At 41.9% G+C, this 15241-nt stretch overlaps 1 protein-coding gene across 5 annotated transcripts in view; it reads left to right on the plus strand.

Moving 5' to 3' along the window:
* myo9aa (myosin IXAa) overlaps positions 1–15241 on the plus strand; it is a 342332-nt gene that overhangs the window by 67300 nt on the left and 259791 nt on the right. The window lies entirely within an intron of this gene.

A 15241-nucleotide genomic window follows, 5' to 3' on the forward strand; every position in this document is an offset into this window, starting at 1 on the left:
TAGATATATTCTGTAAATGATTAAAGGTCATAAACAATATTTCATTTCCAGAGGACATCCCTATAACACCCTGCTGATGACCCCTTGTCATGTCGCTGCGAGTCCAGTTACATCCACACTTTGCATTCTCTGTTTTAGATAATTCTGAATCTACCTCGAAGCTTACCTCCAATTACATGCCTTCTTACCTTGTTTACTAATTGCTTATAAGTGTAGTAGAGAGCCCACAAGCTGAAGTCATGGGAGGGGAAGGTAAGTTATGCCATTTAGCTCTTGCATGCCTCAAGACTTTGAGGGTTGGGAAGAGGTTACATGCCTGTTGTTTAGTGGTTTGGGGTGCATGATGCGAGGATGAGTTGTTGACCATAGGGTTTTGTTGCACTTGACTGAATTTGTGTTTTGCGAAAGAAGTTTACGGATCTTTTGTAATAAGTAAAATATTGCAGATGCTGGAAATCTGAAATAAGAACAGAAATGTTGGCAACACTCAGCAGGTGTGGCAGCATCTGTGGAGAGAGAAACTGAGTTAACATTTCAGGTCTGTGGCATTTCATGAGAAGGGGTGGATCTTTTATTTCTGGAACCAAAAGAGATGAGTGAATTTTGTTAGAATATTGTCAGAATCTTTTGAAACAGTGAAACATTATTTCTAAAAGTATACAAATGAAAAAAAATTTGCAAAACATTTTAGGAAGCCAGTTGACTCCTTTTAAACTGATAGTACGTCATCTGTAAAGTTCAGAAAGGCTTCTTGTTTGGAATGTTGTTGGCTAACAATCTGAGGTCATTAATTTTCAACATGGTTGTTAATTTCAAACTAGTTGGGTTAATAATATAGCTGAAGTGTTGTGCATTAGGGACAATTGTTTGAACAATGTGATTTGCTATCAGTCTATTACTGATTAATCTGGGCATTGGAGTATTCAAGTGCAACTTTGGGAATGTGTTTGGTTAGCCTGCCAGCGCTTGAAGGTCAACATATTGCTCGGAGTTCACATTTGTTGGGCAGGTGGAGCACAGCCAGCGCTTTTCTTAATGTGTAATGTTCACTTGTATGATTACTATTTCTTTCAACAGGAGGTTTGTGTATGTTTTCACAGTTCAAATGTCTTAATACTCTATTATAAAAATATTGTGATCTAGTATTCCTGGTGTGGTCTTGCCTGATGATCAAAATAATTGGAAATAATTTTGATTGTCATAGAGTCATAGAGTTATACAGCACAGAAACAGGCCCTTCGGCCCATCGTGTCCGTGCTGGCCATCAAGCACCTAACTATTCTAATCCCATTTTCCAGCAGTTGGCCCGTAGCCTTGTATGCTATGGCGTTTCAAGTGCTCATCTAAATACTACTTAAATGTTGTGAGGGTTCCTGCCTCTACCACCCATTCAGGCAGTTCCAGATTCCAACCACTCTCTGGGTGAAATTTTTTTTCCTCAAATCCCCTCTAAACCTTCTGCCCCTTACCTTAAATCTATGCCCCCTGGTTATTGACCCCTCCGCCAATGGAAAAAGTTTCTTCCTATCTACCCTATCAATGCCCTTCATAATTTTGTATACCTCAATCAGGTCCCCCCTCAGCCTTCCCTGCGCTAAGGAAAACAACCGTAGCCTTTTCAGTCTCTCTTCCTAGCTGAAATACTACAGGCCAGGCAACATCCTGGTGAATCTCCTCTGCACCCTCTCCAGTGCAATCACATCCTCCTTATAGTATGGTGCCCAGAACTGTACACAGTACTCCAGCTGTGGTTTAACGAGTGTTAAATGCAGCTCCATCATAACCTCCCTGCTCTTATATTCTGTGCCTCGGCTGATTAGATTTTTTTTTTTTAGATTAGAGATACAGCACTGAAACAGGCCCTTCGGCCCACCGAGTCTGTGCCGAACATCAACCACCCATTTATACTAATCCTACACTAATCCCATATTCCTACCAAACATCCCCACCTGTCTCTATATTTCCCTACCACCTACCTACACGAGTGACAATTTATAATGGCCAATTTACCTATCAACCTGCAAGTCTTTTTTGGCTTGTGGGAGGAAACCGGAGCACCCGGAGAAAACCCACGCAGACACAGGGAGAACTTGCAAACTCCACACAGGCAGTACCTGGAATCGAACCCGGGTCCCTGGAGCTGTGAGGCTGCGGTGCTAACCACTGCGCCACTGTGCCGCCACAAAGGCAAGTATCCCATATGCCTTCCTAACCACCTTATCTACCTGTGCTGCTGTCTTCAGTGATCTATGAACAAGTACATCAAGATCCCTCTGACCTTTTGTATTTCCTAGGGTCCTACCATCCATTGTATATTCCCTTGCCTTGTTAGTCCTCCCAAAATGCATCACCTCACACTTCTCAGGATTAAATTCCATTTGCCACAGCTCTGCCCATCTTACCAGTCCATCTATTTCGTCCTGTAATCTAAGGCTTTCCTCCTCACTATTTACGGCACCACCAATTTTCCTGTCATCTTCGAACTTACTGATCATACCTCCTATATTCGCATCCAAATCATTAATGTACACTACAAACAGCAAGGGTCCCAGCGCCGATCCCTGCGGTACACCACTGGTCACAGGCTTCCACTCGCAAAAGCAACCCTGACCATCACCCTCTGCCTCCTGCCACTAAGCCAATTTTGGATCCACTTTGTCAAATTGCCCTGGATCCCATGGTCTCTTACCTTTTTAACCTATCTCTCATGCGGGACCTTATCAAAAGCTTGTCATTTTCTTTTGTGTTGGGGCATTGTTCATTCACTGCTGACTGCCTACAGTACCTCACCCAAATGGCCATTTTTCATGTGTGAATCTAAACCATACATGCTAAAAGACAATTTGACTACGGGCTGTATCACAGTCTTGATCTATCCTCGTCTGATAATCAAATGCATGCTGTATGCAGGGGTTGCTTGATAGCTACCAGGAGTATAAGTCTTGATGGTTCCACCCACACACCCCTCCCCTCACCATTCCCAGTGCATTGAGCACTATCGTAGTAAGCAACTGCAGAAAACCTAGTCTTTTTACACAATTATTCCATGATTAGGTATGGATATTTTCTTGAGCTGCTATTAGTGAATGTACAAGCTTCAAGCACCTCTTTTGATATTCAAATATCTGTTTAAGTTTTAGGGTGCTGCATTATTCTAATTCTGGTGAAAAACTGAGACATCAATGTGTTGAATATTTTCTCATCATTACCAGTTAAACAGAATGATAGAGAAATATTAATTTTCAAAGTGAGAAGTTATTGTAGTAAATGAACACCATGTTGCCAGCACAGTTTGTGGCGAAGTAGCTCCTTTTGTTTCAAAAGGTCACAACATTTATATTACAGTTAATTTTGTGAACTAAGTGAGTTCTTTGTGTACAATCCTTGGGCTCTCAAGCATCTATGAACAGATTTTCAAGGCATTATTTTTCCAAGGAGTAACATGAACTTTCTGCAATGTCACGAACATACGAATTAGGAGCAGGAGTCGGCCAAATGGCCCCTCGAGCCTGCTCTGCCATTCGATAAGATCATGGCAGATCTGATTGTAACCTCAACTCCACGTTCTTGCCTACCCCCGATAACCTTTCACCCCCTTGCTTATCAAGAATCTATCTACCCTGCCTTAAAAATATTCAAAGACTTTGCTTCCACTGCCTTTTGAGGAAGAGAGTTCCAAAGACTCACGACCCTCAGAGAAAAAATTTCTCTGCATCTCTGTCTTAAATGGGCAACCCCTTATTTTTAAACAGTGACCCCTAGTTCTAGATTCTCCCACAAGGGGAAACATCTTTTCCACATCCACCCTATCAAGACCTCTCAAGATCTTATAAGTTTCAATCAAGTTGCCTGTTACTGTTCTAAACTCCAGTGGATGCAAGCCTAGCCTTTCCAATCTTTCCTCCTAAGGCAGGCCACCCAGTCCAAATATTCGTCTAGTAAACCTTCTCTGTACTGCCTCCAATGCATTTACATCCTTCCTTATATAAGGAGACCAGTACTATACACAGTACTCCAGATGTGGTCTCACCAATGTCCTGTATAGCTGAAGCATAACCTTCTTACTTTTGTATTCAATTCCCCTCGCAATAAATGGTATTAGCTTTCCTAATTGCTTTCTGAACCTTCATACTAACCTTTTGCAATTCATGCACTAATAAGGATATTTTCTCAATTTAATTATTGCTAAGTATTTATGTATATGGAAAATGCATATTTCTGGCACTGCTCAGTGTTAGGGTTATGGGGCTGGTATTCCCTGGAATCAAGTGTGCAGTTGTAGTACACTGCAGGTAATTTAATTGAAAATAACCTATGCAGGATAGAATCTTCCAAAGAAACAATTTGGTATACTTCTAAGTCACGCATACCAGAAATTTACATCCCATATCTGCACTAAGTCAGATAATCTCAGCATGGACAGTATTAACAGTACTGCATTTGGCTTCGGTACCCCAAGCCAGAGAAAGGAAAATCAGTGAGTGTTCAAAATTCTGCTCACTGTCTCAGGATTTCTGCTGTATAGTATGAATACCGGCTTAGGACAGTGCCATCAATTTGGGAGGGGAATGCGGTATATATGACAATAAACTGCAATTCATCAGTCATCTAGTATATTTTTTTCAGTTGGATGCAGTTAGGACTTTTATATCTTTTTAAATCGATCCATTAATGACAGAAAGACTTACATAACACACACACACACACACGCACAAGCGCCTTTCACGATGACCAGCCGACAAGTACTTTTGAAGTGAAGTCACTGTTGTAATGTAGGAAACACAGCAGCCAATTTGTGCACAGCAAGCTCCCACAAATAGCAATGGGAAAGTGACCAGATAATCTTTTTGTGATATTGCTCCTCTTTGAAATAGTGCTGTGGGATCTTTCATGTCTATCTGAGACAGAAGACGGGGCCTTCGTTTAATGTTTTATCCAAAAGGCAGCACCTCCATAGAAACATGGAAAATACGAGCAGGAGTAGGCCATTCAGCCCTTCAGGCCTGCTCCGCCATTCAAAAAAGATCATGGCTGATCATCTAATTCAGTACCCTGTTCCCGCTTTCTCCCCATATCACTTGATCCCTTTGGCATTCAGAAATATATCTGTCTCCTTCTTGAATATATTTAATGACTTGGCCTCCACTGCCTTCTGCGATAGGGAATTATACAGGTTCAGCACCCTCTGAGTGAAGAAATTTCTCCTCATCTCGGTTCTAAATGGCATACCCTGTATCCTGAGACTGTGACCCCTGGTTTAGATTAGATTAGATTAGATTAGAGATACAGCACTGAAACAGGCCCTTCGGCCCACCGAGTCTGTGCCGAACATCAACCACCCATTTATACTAATCCTACACTAATCCCATATTCCTACCAAACATCCCCACCTGTCCCTATATTTCCTTACCATCTACCTATACTAGTGACAATTTGTAATGGCCAATTTACCTATCAACCTGCAAGTCTTTTGGCTTGTGGGAGGAAACCGGAGCACCCGGAGAAAACCCACGCAGACACAGGGAGAACTTGCAAACTCCACACAGGCAGTACCCGGAATCGAACCCGGGTCACTGGAGCTGTGAGGCTGCGGTGCTAACCACTGCGCCACTGTGCCGCCCTTCTGGACCCTCCAGCCATCGGGAACATCTTCCCTGCATTTAGCCTGTTTAGTCCTGTTAGAATTTTATAGGTTTCTATGAGATCCCCTCTCATCCTTCTAAACTGTAGTGAATATAGGCCTAGACGACCCAATCTCTCCTCATACGTCAATCCTGCCATCCCAGGAATCAGTCCAGTAAATCATCTTTGCACTCCCTCCATGGCAAGAACATCCTTCCTCGGAAAAGGAGACAAAAACTGCATACGATACTCCAGCAGTGCAGCATCCCTTAGTACTGCCCTGAAGTGTTGGCCTTGATTTTTCTGCAAGTCGTTCTGTTTTTTCTTTTTATTCAGAAATTATTAAATGTTTAAAGGAAATAAATATAAAGAATCTTAAAGCATGGATTCATTGCACTCAAGCTGGTACATATGCCTTCCCACAAGCTTGAGAAGGGATGCAGGACATAAGGGCATGACAGTTAGCATCAGCTTGTCCTTAGCTTAATGAAGGAAAAATCTGTGAGGATTCCTGCTCCAGATAACCATCTAGCAACACCAGCTGGGGGTGTTTGTGTTTGGGCATCGGGCGAAGATGGGATCAGGTGTAGGTGTAATTGGAGCATTTGAATTTTGAACCAAGCCATATGAGCATTAGATATTCCTAAAAGTTGATAAGCCATCACAACAAGAGAAATGTTGTGCAGTTTTCTCCAAAATGTAGCTATCTGAGTCAAAGAATGGTGGCATTACAGAGTCGCTGGTCACAAACAATATATCTGTATTTGTTATTTGTATCCTTGGAGGTGAAATTTAAGAAATGAAAGCAGCTATGGACAATACGATTTGTGGAAACCATGCACATTGAGATGACTGGTCTGTAACCATTTTTCCTATGCATTGATGTGAATGATGGGCAAGACTGGATGTGTATTTTACTCTTGGCTTGGCTTTTTACTCGGTCTCTTTTGGAATGTTGGAACTTGATGGGCATTTATCCATGATTGTGATGTGTATAGGTCACCTCTTCTCCCTGCTGCTCTCACATGCGTTCAAGTCTTCAGAAGAAGAAATTTTCCTCCACACAAGAACAGATGGCAGGTTGTTCAACCTTGCCCATCTAAGAGCGAAGACCAAAGTACGGAAGGTCCTCATCAGGGAATTCCTCTTTGCTGACTATGCTGTATTAACACCCCACACAGAAGAGTGTCTGCAGAGACTCATCGACAGGATTGCGGCTGCCTCACGAAAACGAACATCGTTGGACAGGATGTCAGAAATGCTCCATTGTTCAATATCGGCGACCACGCTCTGGGAGTGGTTCAAGAGTTCACCTACCTAGGCTCAACTATCACCAGTAACCTGTCTCTCGATGCAGAAATCAACAAGCGCATGGGAAAGGTGTCTGCTGCTATGTCCAGGCTGGCCAAGAGAGTGTGGGGAAAATAGCGCACTGACACAGAACACAAAAGTCCGAGTGTATCAAGCCTGTGTCCTCAGTACCTTGCTCTACGGCAGCGAGGCCTGGACAACGTATGTCAGCCAAGAGCGACGTCTCAACTCTTGCCAAGGATTCTCCAGAGGCAGCGTGGATGGAATCAGGTGGCAGGACCATATCTCCAACACAGAAGTCCTCGAGGCGGCCGACATCCCCAGCATATACACCCTACTGAGCCAGCGGCGCTTGAGATGGCTTGGCCATGTGAGCTGCATGGAAGGTGGCAGGATCCCCAAGGACGCTTTGTACAGCGAGCTCGTCACTGATATCAGACCCACCGGCCGTCCATGTCTCCACTTTAAAGACGTCTGCAAACATGACATGAAGTCTTGTGACATTCACCACAAGTCGTGGGAGTCAGTTGCCAGTGATCACCAGATGGCGGACAGCCATAAAGACGGGGCTAAAGAGTGGCAAGTCGAAGAGACTTAGCTGTTGGCAGGAACAAAGACAAGCGCAAGGAGAGAGCCAACTGTGTAACAGCGCCGACAACCAATTTTATCTGCGGCGCCTGTGGAAGAGTCTGTCACCCTAGAATTGGCCTTTATAACCACTCCAGGCGCTGCTTCACAAACCACTGACCACCTCCAGGCGCTTACCCATTGTCTCTTGAGACAAGGAGGCCAAAGAAGAATAGGTCACAAGGACAGTAGCAATTATGTACATGTGGGATGGAGTTGTGTTAAATTCCACTTTATTGAATGTTTTGGTGTGGTTTAGGAAGCAATATTTGCCGCAAAGGATATTATTCTGTTCAACTGTCGTTTAGCGGCCTCAGTAACCATCATTATGTTTAGTTGGAAACTTTAAGCTGGTGATGCCCATATGTGGTCCCACATCGCTGACAGGCTGCCTTCGTTTCCATTTACAGTCCATTCAGTTGAGATATAGGATTTTAATACAGTTGTCAGCCCACTAACATTTTTGTCCTTCCACTGGTGAAGTACCTGGCCTCCGTTTGACATAACAATTTGGTAGTGACTGATTGATTCTTGAGAAAGAGTCTGTTTGCAGTATAGCTTGTACTTTGCATTTTTGGGTGAAGACACAATTTTAATTTTTTTGGGGAGAAGTAGAGGAAGGGGTGTTGGAGATGTTATGTCATTCATTTAGCTTTCATTTAAGCAGCAGCTTATCAGATTCATATACCATTAATTTGTGGCCTTTATAGCCATTCCAGGCGCTGCTTCACAAACCACTGACCACCTCCAGGCGCGTATCCATTGTCTCTCGAGATAAGGAGGCCAAAGAAGATACCATTAATTACTTTGAAGTGCAGTCACTGTAATGCAGCTGAACACAGCAGCCATTTTTTGCACAGCAAGATCTCGAGCAGCTATGACATGAATCAGCAGTTGCTTTATTTTGGGTGATGGAAGGAGCAAATTTAGTCAGGGCCATGGGAGAATTCCCAAAGGTAGATGAGCCTTTTTTTTTGAAGGAAAGAACCTCTGATAATATAGCAGTCTCTGTTTCACTGAAGTGTTTACCTCGATTATATAATCAAATCATGAATTGGGACATGAACAACTTCCTGAATTAGACATATAAGTGCTACCAGCTGAGCCACTTTGATGTGTAGTCAGGTGCCTTCAAGGCCACAATCCTTCCAATATTCACTTGATAGAGGTTAATTCATGGATCTTGTTTGGGTTGTGGCACTTTTAGTGTATCATGAATTTTTCCTGTATCTATCCTATAGTGTAATTATTTTCATACTACATCAAGGATTCCTGTACACTATAATTCAGCTAATAGTATTTGTCGAAGCGATGACTTTTGAATTTCCTTTGTCAGTTTAATTGTTAAATCAATTCCCAATCATTTGTATGAAAATGCAAAAATAGGGAAATCATGTATGGCAGAATGATAATGAAGACCCTGAGCCTAAAACGGGATTGTCCAGAGTGGATACTTTTTTGTTTAAAGTTAATGGTGCATGTGTAATTGGTGAGTTTGATGGGCTTCCGGTGTGGCCCTAACTCCCGGCCCCATTAAAAAGAAGAGAGTTGTTCCAGAGGCACGCAATTACTCTTTCTAACAGGCTGGATGGAAGAAGACTGAAAATAGATAGTCTCCATAAGGCAACAAAATTAACATTGTTTTAATAAATTTTTCAGAGAAATATTAAGAATTTTTTTTTATTGGTGCCCCTGGATATTTTTCCCACCAAAGTTCATGTACTGAAAAATTAAGTTGAAGTCTATGGATATTATATTGTTTCAGCCTGATCTGTAACTTCTCAAATTTTAACAAAAAATGGAAACTCTCGTAGCAATAGTACATGCAGACCCATTGAATGTTCTTCAACCTCGAGTCTGTATGGCTGACTAAAAGCCATATTCTTGATTTTCACAGTGCTTATTATAAGTTGGAGCATTTATTTATAGAGTATAGTTTGTTTTGAATTTGCGTAGCTTGAATAACTTTTTTAATGTTTCATTTGAAAGTACAAATTCTTTTTTCTGTCCCGAGTTGTGTATATTATCAGAAATTATTTCTGCAGTAGATTATTTGTACTTGCAACTTCCAATGCAACTCTTTATCTGGTTCTTCAATATTTCCTTCAAACTTCCTCCTTTTTACCTTCCTTCTGAAGACAGCAATTCATTCTCTGGTGAGAGCATGGTCTGGCTATAATATCCCCCATAATCAAATAATCACCTGCAGTCTCTAGTCTTGTGTGCATTGGGTTACAGTTTGGGTGGTGCTAGTTGACCTGCCTTTCTAAGAGTTGCTAATACTCAAGGAACTGCATCATAGAATAACTGATTTCCGGAGAGGAGGGGAATAAATATAAAAATTGGAATAAGCGATTGAAGGAAGAAATGACTGATCGACTCTTGAGAGCCATGATGCAAGTATAGTGAGCTGGCTAGTAATTGAAGTCCGTATTTACTGAAGTAATAAATACTTTGGAGGGAGGGAAATAGAATATTTCAGCAGTTAGCTGAACCAGTTTTAATGTTACAGAAGGTAATACAGCAGTCATAATATGATCAACATAGCTATATTTCATTTAGCTGCCAGTTACTGTTGCCTGGGCAACAATAATTAAGGGTTAAAAACAGATTGTGCATGTACTACAAAATAGCTTGTATTCATATCGTGCCTTGAACATAGTAAAATGTCTCAAGGCACTTAAAAGGGGCAATATAAAGCAAGATATGGCATTAAACCACGTAATGAGATTTTGGGGCAGATGACCAAAAGCTTGGCCAAAGAGTTAGGTTTTAAGGAGTGACTTAAAGAGGGGAAGAGAAGTAGATAGGCAGAGGGGTTTTGGGAGGGCATTCCAGAGCTTAGGACCCAGGCATTTGAAGGCACAGCCACCAGTTGTGGAATGATCAACACCAAGGATGCTCCAGAAACCAGAATTAGAGGAGCGAGGTTTTAATTTTTTTTCTGTTAGTGTTTCCAGCTGAGCTTATAATACATGTGAACTGCAGTATTGAGACTTGAGAGTTTAACGGTAGATCTTACCCTTCGAAAATTAGGTTGTCTTTGTAGAATGCTAGGTTGAAACACTGGTGATTCCAGTGGTGGGAATAATTTGAGAAGGTGGATTGAATGCACTGCAAGAAGCATATTTGTATATCAAAGCCTTTAGTTTGTGCGACTTTCCTAAAGTTCATATTGCACTAAATAAAGCGAATGAAAATGCTGCAGCATATTGATTTTGAGTTGTATCTATTGAGTTGTATCTTAAGAGATCACCATTTCAGCTATTTAAACTGCTTACGGCAATTCTTGGAAAATGTTTATTATGTGTATCGAAGTCTGTATATCTCAAAGCCCTAAAGAAACCTCAGCAAATCTGGAGGGTATTATTGTGTTATGTTTCGAGATTTGTGCTTCATTCTAGGTTCTCATTACTGCTTCTCCATTAGTCTGTGAATAGTTAAGCTCTGTCTCCAGGCGGCTGTTTATATCTCCACTATCACTGAGGGCTTTTTCACATTCTGGATGATTTGTTTGAAGGGTTCCCTGTTTCGTAAACTTGAGTGTTTACAACCTCGAAGTACTGTGCTTCTGAGAAATGGTTTCCTGCTTTTCTCTTGCAGTACTGCATAGATTTTTATGTTCAGCTACAGATTGAAGTCAAGGACAGATTCAGGAGAGGCAATGCATTGTTGGGGTACTTCAGTGTTAGTGACCCAGAGCTAATTTAGTCAGTTCTGTTGATGAATTGGACCTTTGTATAGGAGGTGGGGGATAATTGTGGCAGCAGTCAGAAAGCTGCATGCCTGAGATTCACGTGTAGAGTTCCTCCGAAGTCAGACACAACTTTTACCCTACTCCAGAGGTGAATTCTATGCTTGCACAACTAATTCAAAGTTCCTGAATGGACTGGTAATGGCAAATGCCAAACTTAAGTTGGCAGACGCGACACTGGCTGCGGTTGTTTAACGTTGTAGGCAATATTTTCTATGGAAAGCACCACAGACAACTAAGTTGCTGCAGGGCTTTTTGCTTGCATGAAGATGTTTTGAAGCACTTAACAGGATAAAACAGCGGACACTAAGAAGAAAGGTAAAAGGGAAAAATAGTTGGGGTGGCAGGGGGCGGGAGGTGGTGGTGGTGGAAGAGGGGGAAAGAACTAAAGGCACAGCCCGAGAAGGGTTTTGAGTAAGTTTTTAAAAACAAGGAGGGTGGTGCAAGGTGAGGGAAACTGGGCAGAAGCATAGTAGCTGAACAGTTGGCTACCAGTCTGACTACTGGGAGACTGAAGGAGAAGTGATGTGTTTGTATGGGGACAGAAGACAAGAGATAATTACTAAGATCAAGTAGGGCAGGCTACACCCAATAATGAGGTACCAGCTCCTCTGTAGTCTTTCACTTCATTCCCTTTGACCTATTGCATTTGGAGCAAGGACTTACTTTCTATATTTCACTGTTGAGAGATTTCCTAATCATGAGCTGCCTTTCAAAGAGAGGCTATGAATGGAAGTGACTCTGTTTCACACAGTGAACTTTAAAAAATGGAAGTGACTCCTCCACGCAGCAAGCTTGAGAAAATCAGAGGAGACAGGTCAGATCCGCTGTAGTGGTCAAATATAGTTACAAAATTGACTCGAGAACCGTGCCCGGTTAAAGCAGTTTGGGAAAATACTGATTGGCTAAGTTTGTGTTCCTAGTCTCTTGTGACCTACTATAACTTGCATTTATATAGCGCCTCTAATGTAATAAAACATCCCAAGACCCTTCACAGGAGAGTTATAAAGCAGAATATGGCATTGAGCCATGTAAGGCAGTTACCAAAATCTTGGTCAATGAGGTAGGTTTGAAGGAGTGTCTTAAAGGAGGAAAGAGGTGGAGAGCTTTAGGAAAGGAATTCGAGAGTTCGGGGCCCAGGCAGCTGAAGGTCCTGCCACCAATGGTGGATCAATTAAAATCGGCTGTGCTCAAGAGACCAGAATTGGAGGAGCGCAGATCTCTTGAAGGGCTGTAGGGCTGAAGGAGATTACGGAGACAGGGAGAGGTGAGACAATGGAGAGATTTGAAAACAAGCATGTGAAGTTTAAAATGGAGGCATTGTTCAACCGGAAGGCAGTGTAGGTCAGTGAGTACAGGGCGGATGGGTGAATGGGATCTGGTGTGAGTAAGGACACAGGCGGCAGAGGTTTGTATGATCTCAAGTTTATGGAGGGTAGAATGTAGCAGGCCACTCAGGAGTGTGTTGTATTAGTGACATCTAGAGCTTTTAAAACAAAAAAAGAATGGATAAGCATTATAGCACCAGATGAGCTGAGGCAGGGGCAAAGTCGGGTGATGTTATGGAAGTGGGAATAGGTGGTCTTATGATGGCAGGGATGTGGTCATCTCAGTTCATCTTAGGGTCAAATATGACACTAAGGTTGCGAACCTCAGATCGGCCTCAAAGTTGCCAGAGGGTTGGAGTCAATAGCTTCGGAATGGAGTTTGTAGTGAGGAATGAAGAAAATGCTTTCAGTCTTCCCAATATTTAATTGGAAAAAATATACTGGAAAGTGCACCTATGAGTATGCCCGATGAGGGAAATCTAGCCTGGTTGTGATGCCCTCTGTTGCTGAAAGAACAGTTAACATTTGGTAAATTCATATGAAGCATGGACACCGGTGAGTTACCAAATTGCTGCTGACAGTGGTAGAATTGTATCTCAGTAGGATTCAATCACTTCAGGAGAGGAAAGGACAAAACTGGATAAATTGAAAAAAAAATGAACTAGCTGAGATTGTTTCAATTGTTTAAATCATGGGCAGTAATGTATAAGACTGTAGGTTCCAAGCCAACAGGAAAAAGCAATATTACACTTTTAATCAGTGACAGCAACTTGCATTTGTATAGTTCTTTGGAAGAAAAAAAAGCATCCCAAGGTACTTTCCAGAATGAAACTATGATCATAACCCACATATTCATGCTGGAACATCAACACTCAGCTATGAGATGAGGGTTAGATTAGGTTTGGCTGTGATGCCTTCATGACCAAATAGACTGTTGACTCTGAGTCCAGATTCACGCTTGAAAATAGGCCATCTAGGTTTAATACTAGACGACCAATTAGTTCCCATAGAGCAGTTCCCCAGCAAGAGTTGGTCTTTTTTATACTGTTTATGTAGCATCTTTCATGACCTTTGGACCAAAGCGCTTCACTGTCAGTGAACTACTTTTAGATGTGTAGTCAATGTTACAATGAAGGGAAACATGGTAGTCAATTTATGCACAGTAAGATCCAAAACATCAATGAAATAAATGACCAGTTAACCTGATTTTTAATCTCGTTTGAGGGATAAATTTTAGCCAAGGTACCAACCACCCGTTGTTTTTTTTTGAATAGTGCCATGTGATTTTTCACATCCACCTAAGAGGGCAGATGGGTTTAACATCTCATCTGAAAGAGGGCACCTTAGACAGTAAAGAACTTCCCTGTATTTCACTGAAATACCTATCTAGATTATGTGCTGAAATCTCAAGTGGTGCTTGAACCTACAACCTTCTACCCTGGAGGTGAGAGTTCTATCACATAACCAACACTGACATCTTGTCAAATAGACCTGTGCTAAGGCAAATGGCTTTATCTGAAGTCTTATTTTGGCTTTAAAAAAATTGCAATTCTATTCCAAGTGAAGACTAAAATATTTTGTTCAGTATAGGAATGCAGGTTTTGTTTTCTATTTGGCTTAGTTCTGATCCTAGTGGTGTTGTATGGTATGGAAAAGGAACCTGGTTAAGTAGGATTTTTTGGGTTGCTTGCAGCTGGTTGTGTCTGCCTATTACATTTACAAAGGAAGTAAAAGCATTAATTTTGTTGTTGAAAACTATTTGATTCCTGATCAGTCCTTAGTGATGGTTGTTGTATATGAATTGTCATTCAGTCTGCACAGATTTATTCTTTATTATTTTTTTTATTTCAGAGATACAGCACTGAAACAGGCCCTTCGGCCCACCAAGTCTGTGCCGACCAACAACCACCCATTTATCCTAACCCTACAGTAATCCCATATTCCCTACCACCTACCTACACTAGGGGCAATTTACCTATCGACCTGCAAGTCTTTGGCTGTGGGAGGAAACCGGAGCACCCGGCGAAAACCCACACGGTCACGGGGAGAACTTGCAAACTCCGCACAGGCAGTACCCAGAATCGAACCCGGGTCCCTGGAGCGGCTGCAGTGCTAACCACTGTGCCGGCCCTTGATTTGAGATATTTTGTCAAATGTTGAAGGGGTGAAACGCCCAGGTATACAAGTCTGAGAGACTAAGAAATTAACCTTGCGGCACTCATTGACCCTTTCTTTACAACAGTATAAAGTAGCTATGATTTTTAGACTATTCTCCTATGAGGGGGGAAGTGGCCAAGGAATTCTTAAAAGTCAGACTGTGGGAAAGAGGGGTGCTCAGAGTAGGGCAAAAAAGGAAACTACAAATGCTGAAAACCTGAAATAGGACCAGTAATTACTATAAAAAGCAAGGAAGTCTGTCAGGATCTGAGAGAAATATAGGTTAATGTTTTTGGCCCACGGAGTGACTTGGGTCAGATCATGGAATATTACAAACTGACTCTTTCTAGTACATACAGGGCTCCAAATATTAAGTTAAAAAACACATCATTGATGAAATAAGTCTTAATTGCTGTATCCATGTCAGATTTTTCAAACTGTG

The sequence above is a fragment of the Heterodontus francisci genome, chromosome 35, assembly GCF_036365525.1.
Source record: "Heterodontus francisci isolate sHetFra1 chromosome 35, sHetFra1.hap1, whole genome shotgun sequence".
NCBI classification, from domain to species: Eukaryota; Metazoa; Chordata; class Chondrichthyes; order Heterodontiformes; family Heterodontidae; genus Heterodontus; species Heterodontus francisci.